Source organism: Canis lupus, chromosome 22 (genome assembly GCF_011100685.1).
Source record: "Canis lupus familiaris isolate Mischka breed German Shepherd chromosome 22, alternate assembly UU_Cfam_GSD_1.0, whole genome shotgun sequence".
NCBI classification, from domain to species: domain Eukaryota; kingdom Metazoa; phylum Chordata; class Mammalia; order Carnivora; family Canidae; genus Canis; species Canis lupus.
Genome location: NC_049243.1, coordinates 255482 through 272638, shown reverse-complemented (window position 1 = coordinate 272638; position 17157 = coordinate 255482). Strand labels below are relative to the sequence as shown.

At 58.9% G+C, this 17157-nt stretch overlaps 1 long non-coding RNA gene across 2 annotated transcripts; it reads right to left on the bottom strand.

Annotated features, from left to right (window-relative positions):
• Positions 1-4559: 4559 nt before the first annotated feature.
• Positions 4560-9349, bottom strand: LOC102156001. 2 transcript variants are annotated; one of them, XR_005376109.1, is made up of 3 exons: positions 9011-9349; positions 7631-7728; positions 4560-6854 (listed from the first exon to the last, which is right to left on the bottom strand). It is a non-coding gene; the product is annotated as an uncharacterized LOC102156001 (long non-coding RNA). The 2 variants fall into 2 exon arrangements; XR_005376108.1 differs by lacking the exon at positions 9011-9349 and adding an exon at positions 8365-8983.
• Between the last annotated feature and the right edge of the window lie 7808 nt (positions 9350-17157).

Here is a 17157-nt window from a genome sequence, read left to right as displayed (position 1 = left end):
TCCATGGTTCAGGATACATCCCTGTGGACCCTCCCTGCAGCCGCGGCCCTGGCCCTGTCGCCGTCCAGCATCCCTGCACTGGCTGCCTGGCCCAAGGGACCCGCCTGGACCCACAGGGACCCGCCTGGACCCACAGGGACCTGCCTGGACCCACGGGAGCTGCCTGGACCCATGAGGTCTGGGGCCCCTTGGCACGGCCGTGACCACGCAGCCCTGCCTACTTGGTGTCTCACGTGGGCCTGCCCCGCCTGAGCTCAGAGACTTGCCAAGGGGGAGAAGGCACGGAGGGGACCCCAGAGGAGCAGGCCTGAGGGCCCAGCTGCCCGCACCCCGGGTCACCAGCTGCTCCAGCGTAAACAGGCCGCGGCGTCCTCCCCAGGAGGAGCTGAAGCGCCTTTCTGGCCACGAGTGTCCGGCCAGCTCTCCGAGCCCCTTCCCAGGGACCCTCCGGAGTCCTTCCAGGCCCAAGAGCACCAAAACAGTAATTATCCGCTAAAAGAATAACCTGAAAATAGGGGCGCCTGCGGGGGGCGGGGGGCTCAGGGGTGGAGCGTCGGCCTCAGCTAGGGCCATGACCCTGGGTCCCGGGATCGAGTCCCGCGTCCGGCTCCCCGAGGAGCCTGCTCCTTCCTCAACCTTGTGTCCCTGCCTCTCTATATCGCTCAGGAATAAACACATAAAATCTTTTAAAAATAAAAGTAAAATATAAGAGTTGGAATCAGGAGAATCCCAGGGACACTTGGTGACTTACCTGGGTTCCCAGCAAGTGCTTACCAGGTGGAAAACACGGCACAGCTCCCTTTTCTCACCTCATGGAACCGCACGGAGTCCCAGGCCGCCCTGGTGCAAGCGCCGGGAAGCCTCCCGCGGTTTGCGGGTCCTTGTCCCCCAGGCCAGGCCGCGCCCAGAGCGCTCCGCCACCGTCCCTGCCCCCCTCGCTGTCCCTGACCCCCCTGCTCCTTCCCCCCCCCCACCCGAACTCTCTGTCTCCTGGGCTTCAGGGGGTGGGGTCACTGGTGACCTAACGATCCCCGGATGCGGGCCTGTCTCCCCAGGAGTCCACCGGTCCACTGCTGATCTGCCACCTTTCACGACCCCGACCCCGACACTGGGACGCCCGGGGGCTCAGTGGGTTGAGCGTCCGCCTCTAGACTTCGGCCCAGGTCATGATGTCAGGGTCGTGGGGTCGAGCCCCACGTGGGCTTGGTGCTCAGCAGGAGTCTGCTCGGGAAGCCGGCCTCACCCCCCTCACCCCAGCCCGGCTCACATGTTCTCTCCCCCAAATAAATAAATAAATCTTAAAAAAAAAATAATATCCAGGTGGAGCCTGCAAATGGCTCGTCGCAGGGCTTCGGTCACTCCCTCTGAGCGGAGCCAAACTGGCGACTTCCTTTCCCCCAGGACTCACTGGGTAGGATCAGGAACGATTGGGGATCAGAGCTTTGATGGAAAAAAGCAAAACCCAAGCAAAGCAAACCAAACCGCAGCAGCAGCAGAAGAGGCTGCGGAGGGGCTGCCCGAGCCAGGGCCCAGGGGAGGGCGCGGCGTGGGGAAGGCCCCGGCGAGGGGTGAGTCGGGGTCAGCCTGCTCCCCGCCAACAGAAGTAACTCCCAGCCCTCGTGCCTCGTCCGTGTTCGTGACGTGCCCACCGCCCTCCTTCCAAGGGGCTCCTCGCGTGGGTGGAGGCTCCTTAAAGGAGAGACACTGGGGACCGGAATGCGTGTGGGGTGCAGCCTTCTAAATACGGCGACAAGGACCTTGGTGACCTGCGTCCCCGGCCAGAGCGGGCCCGTCCCTGGAAGCTGACCGGCCGGGCGCGACACGGAGTCACGGGCGGCTCCGGAGGCTCATGAGCCGCATCCCGTCCAAAGGCGAAGCTCACAGGCTTGGAACGAGCAATGTCACACGTCGATTGCACGTCAAGGCTGAGAAGCCCTGGCGCTGCTGAGGGCAGGACGTCGACTTTAACACATTGGCAGAGCATGGAAGGCCGTGATCGCTTGATGAGAAAAACATCGTGTGGGTTTTACAGGAGAGGGCAGGGCCGCGGGGGGTGGTTCTGCCGAGATGCCTCCGAGCCTGCGCCAGGGAGCCGCGCTCTGCTTGTGTGACCCGTCCGTGGCCGAGGAGACGCCCCATAGACGCCCCATAGCGCCTGCGGCCCGACCTTCCAGGCTGTGGGCACACGGCCCCCGGGAAGCAGGCGGCACAGCGCCCCGCACAGCAGAGGCCTCAGGAGGCCTGGGGTCGCGGCTTCCGACGGAGCCCTTGGCTTGGGTCAGTGGGCTGAGCCCCCACCTCCACGCAGCCCCCCCATCCAGTAACATTCACTCAGCAGGTGCCTGTGGAGGGCCCGCCGGATGCAGCCCGGGGCCCAGTTGTGGGGAAACCGAGGCCGGAGGAGCAGCACCAGGGGGAGACCTGGGCAGCACAGAGACCCCCGGAGCCAGGACACACGATGGCAGGCCCAGGGCTGCGGGCAGGGCGACACCCCCCGCCCGGGGAACGCACAGGCACGGACCCCAGGGCTGGCTGCGTGGGGCCACAGAGGGTCAAGGTCGCGCAGAGACGCCATACCCCACTCGGGGCCTTGGGGGGCCAGAGCTGGATTGGGGGGCCCAGGCCCACGGCATCCCCGGGAGCCCTGACAGGTGAGCTGGGGAGGGAGGTGCGGGCTTCAGGGTGGCCTCGGTGACCTTCACGGGAGTCCCTGGTGGTTGGGGAGAACAACAGGGAGGCTGCGGGGTGGGCGGGGAGTGAGGAAGGGGAGAGGCGGGGGGCGCATCCCACTGGTGGCCAGGACCCGGGTGTCGGCGCCAAAGGCCCCCAGGCCAGGAGCCCTCGCGAAGGTGGTGCTGGTGCTCGTCCCCACACACGGACGTTCATGAAGGGGGGGGCAGCTGCTGAGGGGCGGGAGAGCCCTGGCTGCTCCCACGGGAGTAAAAATGCTGTCGTTGCTCAGCCTCCCAGGCCACCAAGGCCCCAGCCTCGGGGTCCAGCAAAACCAGTGTCCCTGGTGCAAGTCGACCCAGCTTGCTCCCTGCTGCCCCATCCTAGGGAGGCCCCTGCCCCCCTCTTGGGACCCAAGGGAGCACCTCTCCCAGCAGGGAGACCCTAAGTGTGGGCCTGGGGCCTCCCCTCATAAAAGCATGAAAGTGCTTAATTGGGATTTTGTATTTAAAATTCCCCCAAATGAGGGTTCGAGGTGCTGTGAGTGATACCCCTTTAAAAACACCTGCTGGAGCCCAGAAGTCATGATCAGGCCTGGGGCCGCAGGGCCGGGGGGACTTCCAGGCACAGCGCTGGCTTCCAGCCCAGGACAGGGAACCCGGAGGGTGTCCCCACAGAGCTGGGGGCGGCGGCAGTGCACACCCCACCCCGGGGCAGGGGGCGGCCCGGGGACAACGGGACCGTGGCCCGGAGCTCAGCTCTGGGAGGGTTTGGTGCCTCACCCAATGCAGCGTTGCCAGCAGGCTGGGAGCCAAGGGCCACTGGGTCCTTCCACTCTTGCTCCTTAGCGGGGCGGACAGAACTCCCGGGCTGCCGGAGGCCAGAGCCTCCCCAGGGCCCCAGAAGCCTTCTGCATGGGGTGGCGCAGGTGATCGTGACCCGCTTGCGGCTTGGGGAGCTGCAGACTGCACCAGTCCCCGCTGGCGCCCACAGCCTGCCCTCTCACCCCAGCCTCCCGGTCCTGCGGGTTCAAGTGCCCCAAGAAGGGGGGAGGGAGGCGCTGGGCTTGCCCACGGAGCCGGGAGGCTGCCGGGAGTAGCGGGAGTAGCGCACTCTTGACAGAATCATCATTAGATCGCTGGGAGAGAGCCGGGAGACAAAGCAGCTCCCTGAGGATTTGGTGCTTGATTAGACCGCTCCCCACCTCCCCACCTCCGGGACAGCCAGGCAGCCAGTAGGCAGGGGGGGTGACGCTGCTACTAGGACCCGGAGGGAGAGGTCACCTGCGGGCTCAGCAGTGCAGCGTCTGACTTGATTCTGGGTCAGGTCGTGACCTCAGGGTCGTGGGATCGAGCCCTGTGTCCGGCTCCCCGCTCAGAGGGGGGTGGAGGGGATGATTACTTAGAATAACAAGGGATTTTTTTTTTAATCATAAAAATGAATACATCAGGGCAGCCCAGGTTCGAGTCCCACGTTGGGCTCCCTGCATGGAGCCTGCTGCTCCCTCTGCCTGTGTCTCTGCCTCTCTCTCTCTCTGTCTCTCATGAATAAATAAATAAAATCTTTTTTTAAAAAAGTGAACACATCAGTCTTACTGATAAATATACAGCTTGACTACATTTTAAAAATGCAAACATCTCTGTGGCAAACCAAAACACGAAATACACAACCAAAAAGGAATTTGCCAAACTGGGAGTGGGAGACTTGCAATAAATGTGCCCAAGGAGGCTTATAAAGCAAGCTTAAGAATTAATGATCCCAAAAGAAAAATGGGCAAAGGACAAGAACAGGCAATTAGCAAAAGAAGTACGAACGGCCAATAAACCACCACCGGCGACACCGACTTCAGTATCACACGTTAACAAAGAAACGCAAAGGAAAATAAGATGTTATGTGTCATCCGTCAGTTTTGCAAAGATCACTCACATGAGAACAGTAGGAAGTAAAAAAAAATAAGCACTTCCCGTGCTGGTGGGCATATAAATTGCTACAATGTTTCTGGAGAGTAATTTGGTTAATCTATATGACAGTCTTAAAAATGCTCACACCCCAGGCCTCCATCACTTCACATCCAGGGACCCACCATACGGTGAGAACCAAAGTGGTAAACAAAATGTGTGTACAAAAGCATTTATCCCGGAGTCATTTTCAATAGTGAGAAATTAGAAACAAGCTAAATCTCCCACAATAGGGGGTTAATTAAATAAATCATGGAACATTCATCCAAAGGAATAGATTCCAAATAGAAGCAACATTTTAAAGGATATTAACTGACACGAGAAAACATTTGAAGTATGACGTTCGGTGGGAAAGCACAGGACTGAGCCTGACAGATGTCGTGTGCCTCCAAGTGGGAGGCGAGGACATGCGTACACAAGGGCTTAGAGAAAACAGCAAAAATGTTAACTGGTTATTTCTTAAGGATGGAATTACAGGGACGCCAGGGGCTCAGCGGCTGAGCAGCTGCCTTGGGCTCAGGCCTGACCCCGGGTCCTGGGATCGAGTCCCACCCACATCGGGCTCCCTGCATGGAGCCTGCTTCTCCCTCTGCCTCTCTCTCTCTGTGTCTCTCATGAATAAATAGTCTTTTAAAAAAAATAGTGGAATTACAGGAGAGATTTTTATTACTCTTGTATATTTTTCCCCCATTTTCTAAGTGAATACCTATCTATTTTATGATTAGGGGGGAAAAAAGGTGATCTTGAGTAAATACTTCCTCCCCTACCCCACCCCCCATATACAAAGTCCCACGACGGCACCTGTAGGTGAGCACAGATCCCTGGGTTTGCCTACGAGCCAGGACCCGGGAAGCAGGGTGGCCTAAGGGAATGAGAGAAGAGACGTGTTTGGCAGGAGGGGAGTGAGGAGGAATAAGGGAGGGAACGCGGAATGGCGTGGAATGTGGAGTGATGCTGAGGCCATCCTGGCCTTCCTAGGGCCGGGGTAATACTCTAGCATCCATTAGTTTGATTTTTTGAAGATATCAGAAGAGTCTGGGCACCTTGGGGTCCACTCTCCAAAGTGGTAAAAGGAAACCCAAGGGAGACGTGTGATGTAGCTGGAGGACGGTCCTTCCTTTTCTCAGTGGCTCCTTAGGGGAAGGGCAGTGCAGAGGCAATTCTGGGATCATGATGAGGCCGCAGGAACCACAGGAGCCCTGTGAGGCCCTGGGGCTGGCTGTCATCTCTTGTGACCTCTGTCCCCTTCCCGATTTTGCCCAGAACCATAAGGGCTCTCATTTGGGGTTAAGAGTCCCTCCGGGACTGAAAGGTTGCTGTTTTCTCCTCCATTGGCCGTTGTGCACCCCCCCCCCGTCCTGGGGGCAGGGGGGCCGGGAAGTGACCCACCCCTGCACAGCACAGCGTGGGGGGCGCAGGTGCATTCATCCTGCACCAACTGACACTTGGCAACACCTGCTACCACAGGCACGTGTGGGCTGATCCCCGCTCAAAGTGGAAGAAAGTACCGTCTCCTTCCGGGGGCTCACTGACGACCAAGAAAAGGCCCCAAAATAGCCATAATAAATAGTTACGCTTCTCACTAAGACATGGACTCACCGCATGCCAGACATGGACCAGACCTCGTGCTGAAAGCTCCGAAGCTCTTCCTGTTCTCCAGGTGTCCTTGGATTTTTTTTTAAGACTTCTTATGAAGAAAATTTAATGCCATGAAGGATGCAAATATGATCAGGCTAAAGTCCAAGAGCCCGAACAGTTGACTGATGTTTTCCTGATGCTTCTGCAGTGTCCTCTAGGTCTCTGTTTATTTTGCTAAATACAAGTGAGAAAACTGCTTGTCCTCTGTGGGTAGCAGAGCGTTCGAGTCTTCAGTGAGCTTAGTTTTATTGACCTTGGTCCCTGTGTTACTGATCTAGAGACTACGGTTCCCATTCCCAAAGAAGGGCAACCAGGGCCAGAAGCCCCGTTTCCAAACTGCGCCTCCACTGCCACCACCAGTCCCACGCCCAAGTGACGACAGTAATCCTGCTCGACTGTCCCTTGCAGTCAACCTCCTTCCAGGAAAATACCATTTGTGCAGAAAGCTCAGTCCCCGAGATCTCCGATTACAAGGGGTTGGCTGGGCAACCGAATCCTCAGGAAGGTGCTCTGGGGTTGCATGTGGGCCAGGCTGTCCAACAGAAATACGTAATTTAAGTTGTCTTGAAAGCAGCCACATTTTTTTGTCTTGAAGGCAAAGGAAAAGAAACAGGCAAATGTTAATAATATGTTTTCTTGAAGTCAGTATATTCAGAATAGTCTCATTTCAACATGCGATCAATATAAAAATCTTAATGAGATGGTTTGCTTTTTTGGTTTTTTTTTTTTTTTTCAGACCAAGCCTCTGAAATTGACTCATTTTCACACGTACAGCACACTAGGATTCGGACTAGCTACTTTCCAACGCTCCATAGCCATACTGGACAGTGCAAGACCAGACCTTGGCCCAAATGGGTATTTGGGGCACATGAGAAACTGTTCAGATAGAACAACAGCTCAGGTCCGCGCAGAGCACCCGGGGGGGGGGGACAGACACATGCCACCCACCTGGGTGCCCTGGCCCCCTGGAGGTCCGCGCTGTGTCACTGAAAGAGAATTCCTGCGGCAGGAATTCTCTTGGACCCAACTTTGTATTTTTATTTTTTTTCAGAAACTCTAATTATTCTAATACACGCACCCCCAGATCTACAGAGCTCAGATGCCCACGTAACCATTCCATGACAAAAGGAATATCTTCATCCTCCGGTGGTACCTGTGCGGTGGGTGGCCCCCTCCTGCACCCACAGCGCACTGGGTCTCCTCTTGAGGCCCGTGAGTAAACCTGGTGGTATGAGCAGGGCTCACATAGGTGCTCATGGAGATGTTGTCATAAAGACCCATGGACATACCCATGAGTCCAGATCCACATGGACAAAAGGTCATGTGCACAAGGTGTATCCTCTACTTGTATTTATAAAACTTACCAGAATATTGATTTATTCTCCTGCTTGAAATCGTCAGCAAATCTCCACATTTTCTTGGGATCAAAGCCACAATGTGCATGAAGATGTTCTAAGATGTTCTAAACCAGAAAACAAAAAAAGAAAGAAAGAAAGAAAGAAAGAAAGAAAGAAAGAAAGAAAGAAAGAAAGAAAGAAGAAAGAAAGAGAAAGAAAGAAAGAAAGAAAGAAAGAAAGAAAGAAAGAAAGAAAGAAAGAAAGAAAGAAAGAAAGAAGAAAGAAAGAAAGAAAGAATTATAAAACTTTTTAGGGCAGCCCGGGTGGCTTAGCGGTTTAGCACCGCCTCCGGCCCAGGCTGTGACCCCGGGTCCCAGGATCCAGTCCCCTGTCAGGCTCCCTGCATGGAGCCTGCTTCTCTGCCTGTGTCTCTGCCTCTCTCTCTCTCTCTCTCTGCGTGTGTGTCTGTCATGAATAAATAAGTAAAGTCTCAAAAAAATAAAGCTTTTATAAAAAGAAACAAGCTAGCATTTTTTAAAAATTAAATAAAAAATATAGTACATTATTTTAAAATAAAACAGTTTGGAATAATACAAAATGGAAAGTGACAGTCTCTCTCTCCTCAGAAGTAAACCATCGCTCACAGTTTCTTGTTAGTCATCCGGAAATACTTTAAGCACATGCAGTAGTTATATACATATATTTAAAGCATAATGTATATTGTGTATATTAAGCATGATATGCATATTATAAATATGTACCTCTTTCCATACAAAAAGGATCAGACCATACATTGCTCTGCAGCGTTGTTTCTCACTTAACATATTTCAGAGATTAGAAAAAAAAAAAACTTTTATATAAATCTGCCTAAATCCAAAGCTCCCTTCTGCGATCGTTTAGGGGTTTTTTTTTTTTTTTGTCCATGTTTTGCTCCCAAGACCCTATCTAAGGTACATCATGAGAGGACAGCTTCCTCTGAGGCTCAGTTCTTGTTATGGTGTTTATCAGCTGCCGCCTGCTGTGCCGGTTCCTGCAGCTCCCGCGCTCAGTCCATGTTGACGGAGGAGACGCGTTGAACCCCCGCCCTCGTGGTGCGCGCGGCCACGCGTGGAGATGTCCACGTATGTCGGCTGTTCAGCCCTTTTTCTGTCCGGGCACAGGAATGGGCTGCTGTCCCCAGGACCCCGTGAGGGGTGGGGCGAGGCCATGCCCCTGAGCCGCAGTCCTCCCCGGCCGGGGGGGGGCCCACGGGCTTGGGGAAGCGCCTGTTGACCACGTGGGGCCTTCCGAGGCCGTGGGGGCGGCCGCTGGCTCCGTGACCTCGAGGGCAGCCCCCACGCGGCAGGACACGTGCTCCCGCTCCGGCCCCACCTCGTGGGGGCGCCTCTGTCCCACCCCAGGATGTACCTCTGCTCCCTCTTTCCAGCTCTGCCTCCCACGGCGGCGGGGTCAGCCTGTCCATGTCCTGGATCCTCTTCGTAAAACATGCCCTTGGGCAGCCCGGGGGCTCAGTGGTCTAGCGCCCCTGCGGCCCGGGGCGTGATCCTGGGGTCCCGGCATCGAGTCCACGTCGGGCTCCCTGCGTGGAGCCTGCTTCTCCCTCTGCCTGGGTCTCTGCCTCTCTCTCTCTCTCATGAACAAATAAATAAAATCTTTAAAAAAAAAAAGTGCCGCCCAAGGCGCAGCAGGCTGGGCCCCCGGCAAACGCCCTGCCCGCCGCCCAGATTCGTATTCCTGTTGCGTCCCGCAGCCGCACGGCCGCAGGTTACCCGCTGGACGGCGTCGCGGGCGGACGAGGCCCCGGTCCAACAGCTGCAGCCCGGCTGGCGGCGGCCCGCGCGGGGTTAGAGACCCTGCCCCGCGGGCGCGGCCCAGGGGGTTAGAGACCCCGCTGCCCGCGGGCCCTGAGCCTGCGCCGCCGCACCGGACGGTTGCACCTGCACCTGCGCCGCGACCACAGAAAGTTATCGCAGATGACAGCGGCGACCGCCTTGAGGAGCAGAGGCAAAATACCCCATTCTAGACGGAGACCCCGCCGCCCCCGCCAAGGTCCTCGCGCGAGGGGGCGGGGCGCTGCCGCCCGCCCAGGCCCCGCCCTCCGGCTCCGCTCCAGCCCCGCCCCCTTGGTCCCGCCCCTGCCCTGGCCCAGGCCCCGCCCCCGCCCCCGCCCCAGGAGCCCGTTCCCCGCGGAGGAGGAGCGGCCGGCGGGCGGGCGGGCGGGAGGACGGCTGCAGGGTGACGGCCCGCGGTCACGGTCTCGGGGCCCTCCCAGGGGCCTCCTCGCCTCGTCCCGCTGCCTGCAGCCCCTAGCGCGGCCTGACCGAGGCGCCCTCTCAAGCTCGTGTTCGAACACGGGATCCCATCACCCCCCTTGTTCAGAGGAGGAAACGGAGGCGCGGGCAGCTAAGCACAGCGCCCAAGGGCCCTCACAGGGGTTCGCGGGTTCTCCCCCGGGCCAGGTCCCGGGGCCCGCCCTGCAGGTGCACGGGCCCCACCTGCACGGGCCCGCGCGGCTGTTTCAAGGCAGCGCCTTGATGCATCTAATGCTTTTTGCACGAGGGCCCGCCTCCTCGTGTCCCCACACGACACCGCCAGTCCTGGCTCCGGCTCAGGAAAGCCAGAGCCCCGAGTGGGGGCCCGTCTGAAGGCTCTGGTGAGGGGCTGGCTCCCACCAAGGCCTAAATGTCCCTTGTGCCCCTTGTCTCTCGGGAAGCCGGTGGGTCAGTTTGCGGCTTCGCATGTGATGCCCGAGTCCCCGTCGTGTGTCACCGAGGGAGGCTTCTTCCCTGGTGGGGACCCAGCACAGTCACCGGCCACTGTAACGTCTCTGCAGCAGGAGCCTGCTGTCTCCCAGGCCGCCCGGGCGGGGGTCAAGCCCGGCCACTGGAAAGCCCAGCCCCAGCTCTGGGGTGGCTCGCGGGGCCTGCAAGCCAGAAGCACCCACACTGGCCACTGCCGAGCAGGGGTGCAGGCAGCATCCCTAGCATCTCACGTAGCACCTGGCCCAGAGGTCTTGGAAGAGAGCCCCGGCCGCAGGGCCAGCTCCCCGGGGTTGGCACTGCCCACTGCCCGATGATCTCACCTCCAGAAACAACCTCCAGCTCAGGCTTGATCTCAACAAACCAGGTGAACTGTGCCACCCGGTGGAACTCAACAAAACCTGTGAGCTCTAGAGAGGGCTGTGGCTGGGAAGCCCCAACACACGCACGGGAAGGACACCTGAAACAGGCTTCCCTGGAATATGTACATGGGTGGTCGCGACAGTTAGAGCGACGGGTGTAGCAGTGAAGGCGACCCTGGGACCTGCTCTCCTGCCTCTACGGGCCGACGGATGGGCTCTGGGATAAGCTCCTGATCTCCGTAGGGGTCTGGATGAGAAGTGTTGGTCCTGGTCAGCCCTGCATCCCTAGCATCTCACGTAGCACCTGGCCCAGAGGTCTTAACCTGGCTGCGCTTTACACTTGCCTGGGTATGTTTTAACACCCCCACCCCCACCCCCACCCCCACCCCTGGGTGAGTCTAATGCTCAGGCCAAGTTCAAAAGCCCTGACCTACATGCAGGGACTCGATTAATAGTTACTGAATGGCTGGATCCATAAATGGCACTCAGACTATTCCAGCAAAGACCATACCATCATCAGTCAAAGTTCATTCACAGGGGGAGTGCCTTGGCTGTGGCAGTCACAGAGTAGTCCTTAAGGAGCCTGCTTTCTTCACTTAAAATAGCTCACTTTATTAAATGGGGTCCGTTTCCTGGGAGCCTATCAGCTAGCCACGTGACCAACCCCTCTGCTCTCCCCTGTCCCCGCAGCACGTCACAGGGCCTCCCGTTGCTAAGATGCACGTGCTCCTCACCCTGACTTGGCAGGTGATTAAATACAACTCCAAATGGTATAATATTCCTCTGGAAAATGCCTGACTTGATTTGGAAATCTTGAAGGAAGAAAAAAAAAACCTGTCTCTGAGGATATAGAAAAGAGATACATTCCTAACCTATTTCTCCAACTTCTGCTGGAGCATCCCTTTTTCTGGAGGAGAGTCTCTGGAAAGACACTGGACTTTTCTAGCCAGCACAGTGCCATTTGGTGACCCAGGGCAGTTGAATTCATGCAGGAGATCTGAGGCATTTACCCAGAGGAGGACTTCAGCTGATTAAATAATTGCGGGGCACCTAGAGAGCCTTTTCATAAAGTCAGGATTAGGGAAGAGAAATCAGAGGCTAGGGGATCCCTGGGTGGCTCAGCAGTTTGGTGCCTGCCTTTGGCCCAGGGTGTGATCCTGGAGTCCTGGGATCAAGTCCCACGTCGGGCTCCTGGTATGGAACCTGCTTCTCCCTCCTCCTGTGTCTCTGCCTCTCTCTCTATCATGAATAAATAAATTTTAAAAATTTATAAAAAAAAAAAAAAGAAAGAAAGAAATCGGAGGCTATCCCCAGCTGCTCTAAGCCCGGAAGCCGGACCCCAGGACACCAGGGAGGAGGACACACTCCTTCCCTGAAGAAAGCTCAACACACTCTTGTCTCCAGTTCCGGGGGCACTGATTCGAGGGTCCACAGACAAACTGCAAACTCCCTCCCTGCCCCAGGCCACCCCGCAGATGACAAGACAAGACACGAGGTGGGGATCACTTGTGGGGACACCTGGGGGGCTCAGTAGCTGAGCGTCTGCCTCCGGCTCAGGCCGTGACCCCGGAGTCCCGAGATCGAGTCCCCATGGGGCTCCCTGTATGGAGCCTGCTTCTCCCTCTGCCTGTGGCTCTGCCCCTCTCTGTGTCTCTTGTGAATCAATAAATAAAATCTTTAAAAAAATATACAATTCCACTGGGTGACTTAGATGCCCCCGGGGTTGGCTGGAACCAGTAACTGCTGCTAATGGTGTGTGGCCAGGCCCTGAGCTCTCCTGTGAACTGGGGAGGAGGTGAGGAAAGGCTTCTGGTGGCTGGCCCGGCCGCCTCCCGTGGAAGCTCCGTGCACAGCTGAGAATCAGCAGCTGCGCCGTCACAGGGGATCCCGGCCACCTGGCCGCGCTGGCTGGGCCGCCCCGCCCGGCCGCTGACATTGGGCCTTCTCCCCAGGGTGGGGCGGCCCCAGGCTGGCCTTGAGGCCCAGCGGCGGACAGCAGGCTGCTCGCCCGCTTGGCTTCCCGGTGCCACCGTTCCTCAGCTGACCAAGCAGGTCTTCCAGGAGCTTGGACCTCCAAGTCCTTGGCTCCAAGTCCCCAGATGCAGATTCCCAGCTGCCCCTGGGAGCAGCCAAGGGAAGGCATGGTCGCTGGAGCGGGAACAGGAGGCCCTGGAGTGGGGGTGGGGGTGGGGGCTAACTGCAGGGTGGGCTTTACTGCGGGGGCCCTAGCCCTCACACAGCCCCTTCCTTCCTCCCCCCTCCCTCCCGGGTCTCAGGAACAATCCCAGCCTCTCCGGCTTCGCATTTCCTCATTAGCTTCCTGAACTTTCAAAATGATTTGGAGACTAACAATTTTGCATTCAAATCAGCTTTCTCGGACTGCCTGTGATCCTGGCAGTGCCCCTGTCAAACATAAAAATAAATAATCCTCTGATGGATTATTTTCCCTTTTTCCAATTTTGGGGGGAAAAGAAGAGGAGCCTAGGAGACCACTATCGTCGTGCCATTGTGGGGCAGGACAGGGACCCCCACCCCGCTGTCGAGGGGCAGTCTGGAGCGGGGGCCTTGCAGCCACAGCGCCGCAGCCACAGCGCCGCAGGCGAAGGTGGGAGCCCGAGAGAGCAGAGGCCGTGCAGGGCACAGGGTGTGTGCTGCAGGATTGGGGCGCCGCGGAGCACGGGGGTGGGGGGGGCAGATAGGTATCTCACAGGTGGAGCCAAGCATGCCGAGGAGAGGCCTTTGCTGTTGGCACAGAGGGATCGCAGGGGGCGAAAGCAACCCTGGGGCCGCGAGCTGTTCCTCTTGGGCATCTCTCCTGGCCCCACTTCCCTGGGAGTCGCTGGGGGCCCTGGGGCAGAGGGGCTGGGAGTCGCCAGCCGCAGGGGCCCCAGGGCGGGCTGCCCCCCACGCAGGCGGCGGGCTGGACCCAGAGCTCGGATCCCTCAAGAGAGCCCAGAGATCCCCCCACAGTGGAGAACAGGGTGGCCCCTGCAGGTCCCAGGGGAGGCGCGGGCCGGGCAGCGGGCCACCGATCGGTCCTGAGCCTGGGCCACGTGTGGAAGTCCCTGCGTGGGGACAGCCCCGGCCCCTGGTCTCACGGCCAAGAGACCAACCAGGAAGGCTGGTCCTGTCCCTGCGCCTGGAACTCCAGCCACCCAGAGAGGAGCCTGCCCTCCGCTCCTGTGCTCGGCCGCGGCTGGCTGCCGTTGGGGCCTGCCGGAGGCTCCTGAAGCCCAAAGGAAGATCAGTAAGGAGGGCTTTGGGTCAAGCAACCCGGGTTTCAATCCGAGCCCTGCTCCTTAACAGCTGTGCGCTCCCCCGTGTTGACCTAAGCTTCCCGGGCCCCTGCGGCTCTTCTGCAGAAAAGGATAATGACTGCGACCTGCAGGGCGGCCCCGGGGACACGCAGGCGGGCATTTACTGCCGCACTTGGAGGAGATCAAGGGCTCAGCACATAGTAGGTGCTACCAATATTCCCATTACTAATAATGACATCGATACTCCCCGCGTTCAAGACTGAGCTCCCGGTTCGCCACCCCCTCCCAGGGCCCACATCATTGGGGACTTTGAGAGCCTTTTAAACTAGAACCGAAGGTGAAACCGGAAGATTGGTTTTCCCGAACAAAATTGGCCAGGGGCAGGGAGGACCGCGGCGAAAGGATTTTTTTACAGGAGCAAGCGGTTCCTCAGAAAGGGCTAAGGCAGGACGCCGGGGGCTCAGTAGTTGAGCATCTGCCTTCCACCCAGGCCATGACCCCGGAGTCCCGGGATCGAGTCCCGCGTCGGGCTCCCCGCAGGGAGCCTGCTTCTCCCTCGGCCTGGGTCTCTGCCTCTCTCTGGGTCGCTCTGGAATAAATAAATAAAATTAAAAAAACAAAGGCTACAGCCCGGGAGTCCATGAACAGGGCGCTAGCCGGAAAAAGTCCTGGTGGGGAGCGAGCGAGACCCTCCCAGGCCACCACGGAGCCAGAAGAGCAGGCCCTGGAGGACCGCAGGACGCTGCCCAGAGGATGCCCTCCCTCCGGGGCGGGAAGCTGGGAGGCTTTTCTCAGACACCTGCCCGAGGACACCTGAGCCTCTGGGTGGCCACGCTGATCCCATTAGACCCCGAGGTTTGCTGAGGGCAGCTCCTGGGGGTTAAACCTCTTCCTCAAATGGCAGGCTGCGAGCCAGGCCGCGGGGCGGCTCATGCCCTCCTGCCCTGGCCTCAGCGCTCGGCCTTCTGCGCAGGAGCCTCCCGGGTCAGTCTGCGGTTAACGGTGAGCTTTGCCTTTTTGTATCCCCTGCGTCCCCTTCCTGGGGAAGCATTTTATCTTCACAAACTCAGTACCAGTCCCTGTTTTTCCATGCAGAGAGGAAATAAATGACTTGCCTAAAGTCACAAAATGGCAAGTGATAAAGCTAAAGGAGGGTTTCCATTCTCTCGACGCCCGGCCTGGGGCACCTTCTACTGCACTCCGATGCTCGGGGGTGCTCCGCTGACAAGCAGCGGTGGCGTCATGTAGGATCCCGTTGGAGATGTGGTCTTTGTCTACTGAGCCCGCAGGTCCAGGTGCAGCCTGGCAGTGTGTGGTCATGCCCTCCAGGGGATTTTGATTCGAACCAAGTACTCCCCGTACCTGGGTGTCCTGAACCTCCAAAGATAGGAATCACCAAAGGGCCGGCCCCCAGGGTCGCTTCCCTCAATTTCCCCAATATGAGATCTGCGTAGGCCCCACCTACATCTGTGAGGGGCTTAGGAGTCAGGTTTGGTTTTCTTTTTAGTTGTCCCAGGTAATTTTGAGGTCCGGGCAAGCTTAGGGAACAGTGACTGATGCTGTTGCATACGAGGCCAGCTTCATAAAAGTCATGGTGTGCCGAGAAAAACCATTATAAACCCGAATTATGGGCTGTCACACTGGAATCAAAATAAGGAATGATCTTTCCCTCCAATTCACTAAAGGTACAGGAGCAGGGAGGCCCACCTGGATTTCCCCCCCTGCTTGCCCGGGGCGGGGGCCTGAGCTCCCCAGTGGCTCCGTGTCACACGGGGATGCCCAGCAAACCGTGGCCAACGCCCAGGATGCCCCTTGAAAGGAAGCATTTGCTGGGGGGCAGGGCGATGGCTATGCCCCCCCATGGGCAGCCCTGCCTCCTGAGGAAAACATGCACCTGTTCCTAAAGGATGTGGGGTGAAGAGAAGGGAGCAGCAGCCCACCTGTTGATGGCAACTTGCCGGGCTGCTTGGGGACCGATGAAAACCCTGAGCAGGGAGGAGAGGGCGGCTTGCAGCGACCAGGCCGCAGGGGACCACCCTGCGGAGATTTTGAGAAAAACGTCTGTGTGGGCCCCAGTGCGGCCGGCTGGATCCGAACCTCTGGGGCCAGGGCTCCAACCTGCTCTTCTAACTCACTCCTGCCTTTACTCAGACTGAAGTGGGAGCCGCCGCATGAGCCTAATTAATTCCAAGGTTCAAAACCATCTCTGCGGCTGCCTTGGCCGCCCCTTCCCATCACGGGGGGGGGGGGGGGGGGGGCAGGACCACCCCCCGCCAGTGACATCCCCCAGGGCCTGCCCGAGCTCACGCGGGGTGCACAGCCCACACCCGGCCGACAGCCGCGCTCCGAACCTTCCAGCTGGAGCACCGGGTCCCGGCCCACTAGCCGCGTTTTATTGGTGAGAAAAAAGCACACCCAGGAAAGTTCTAGGCCAGAGTGCTCAGCAGCAGTTTAGAGCTGCAGCTGAGGACGGCGGCCACCGGAGCTCGCCCTGGGTCCCGGTCGGTCCCTGAGTGTTGGGGCAGGACCTGCCCCCCTGCCCCTGCGTGTGCCCGCCGGCGTGACCCCGCGGGTGTCACGGTCGCGGGCGCGTCCCCGCCCACCCCCGCCGGCCCCGCCCCGCCGGCCCCGCCCCGCCGGCCCCGCCCCGCCGGCCCCGCCCCGCCCCCGCCCGCGCCGTATTACTTGGTGTATCGGCGCATCCCCGGCGCGAGCGGCGCGCGGCGGCGGAGGGACCCGGTGGGGCCGCGCTCCCCGTGCCCCGCCCTCGGGAGCCGCGGCGGTGACGTCACGCATTACGTGAGCGCCGCAGCCTCGGGCTCCTCTGCGGGGCAGCGGGGCTCCAGGCCGCGGGCGGGGGTGGGGCGGGGACACTCCGCGCGTGCTTCCCGGGACGACCGTGCCGAGTAAAAAGAGGAGGCGCAATGACGTGGGGACGAGTCCCCGGTCTGACGGTCTGACGAGCTTTACCCCAGGGGAGGCTGCGCTGACTGGCGTGGTCCGGGCTCCTACATGCCTTATTTCATGAGGGGCCCCGAGTAACTCCGCAGGGACGAGCTCCCCTGTCCGGCAGGTGCCACGAGCCAGGTGGCTGCTGTGCACACGGCGACAGCACAGCGGCAAAGGCAGGCCCGGGTCGCCCGCCGAAGAGAGAAGTCTGTCTTCTAAGTCGGAAT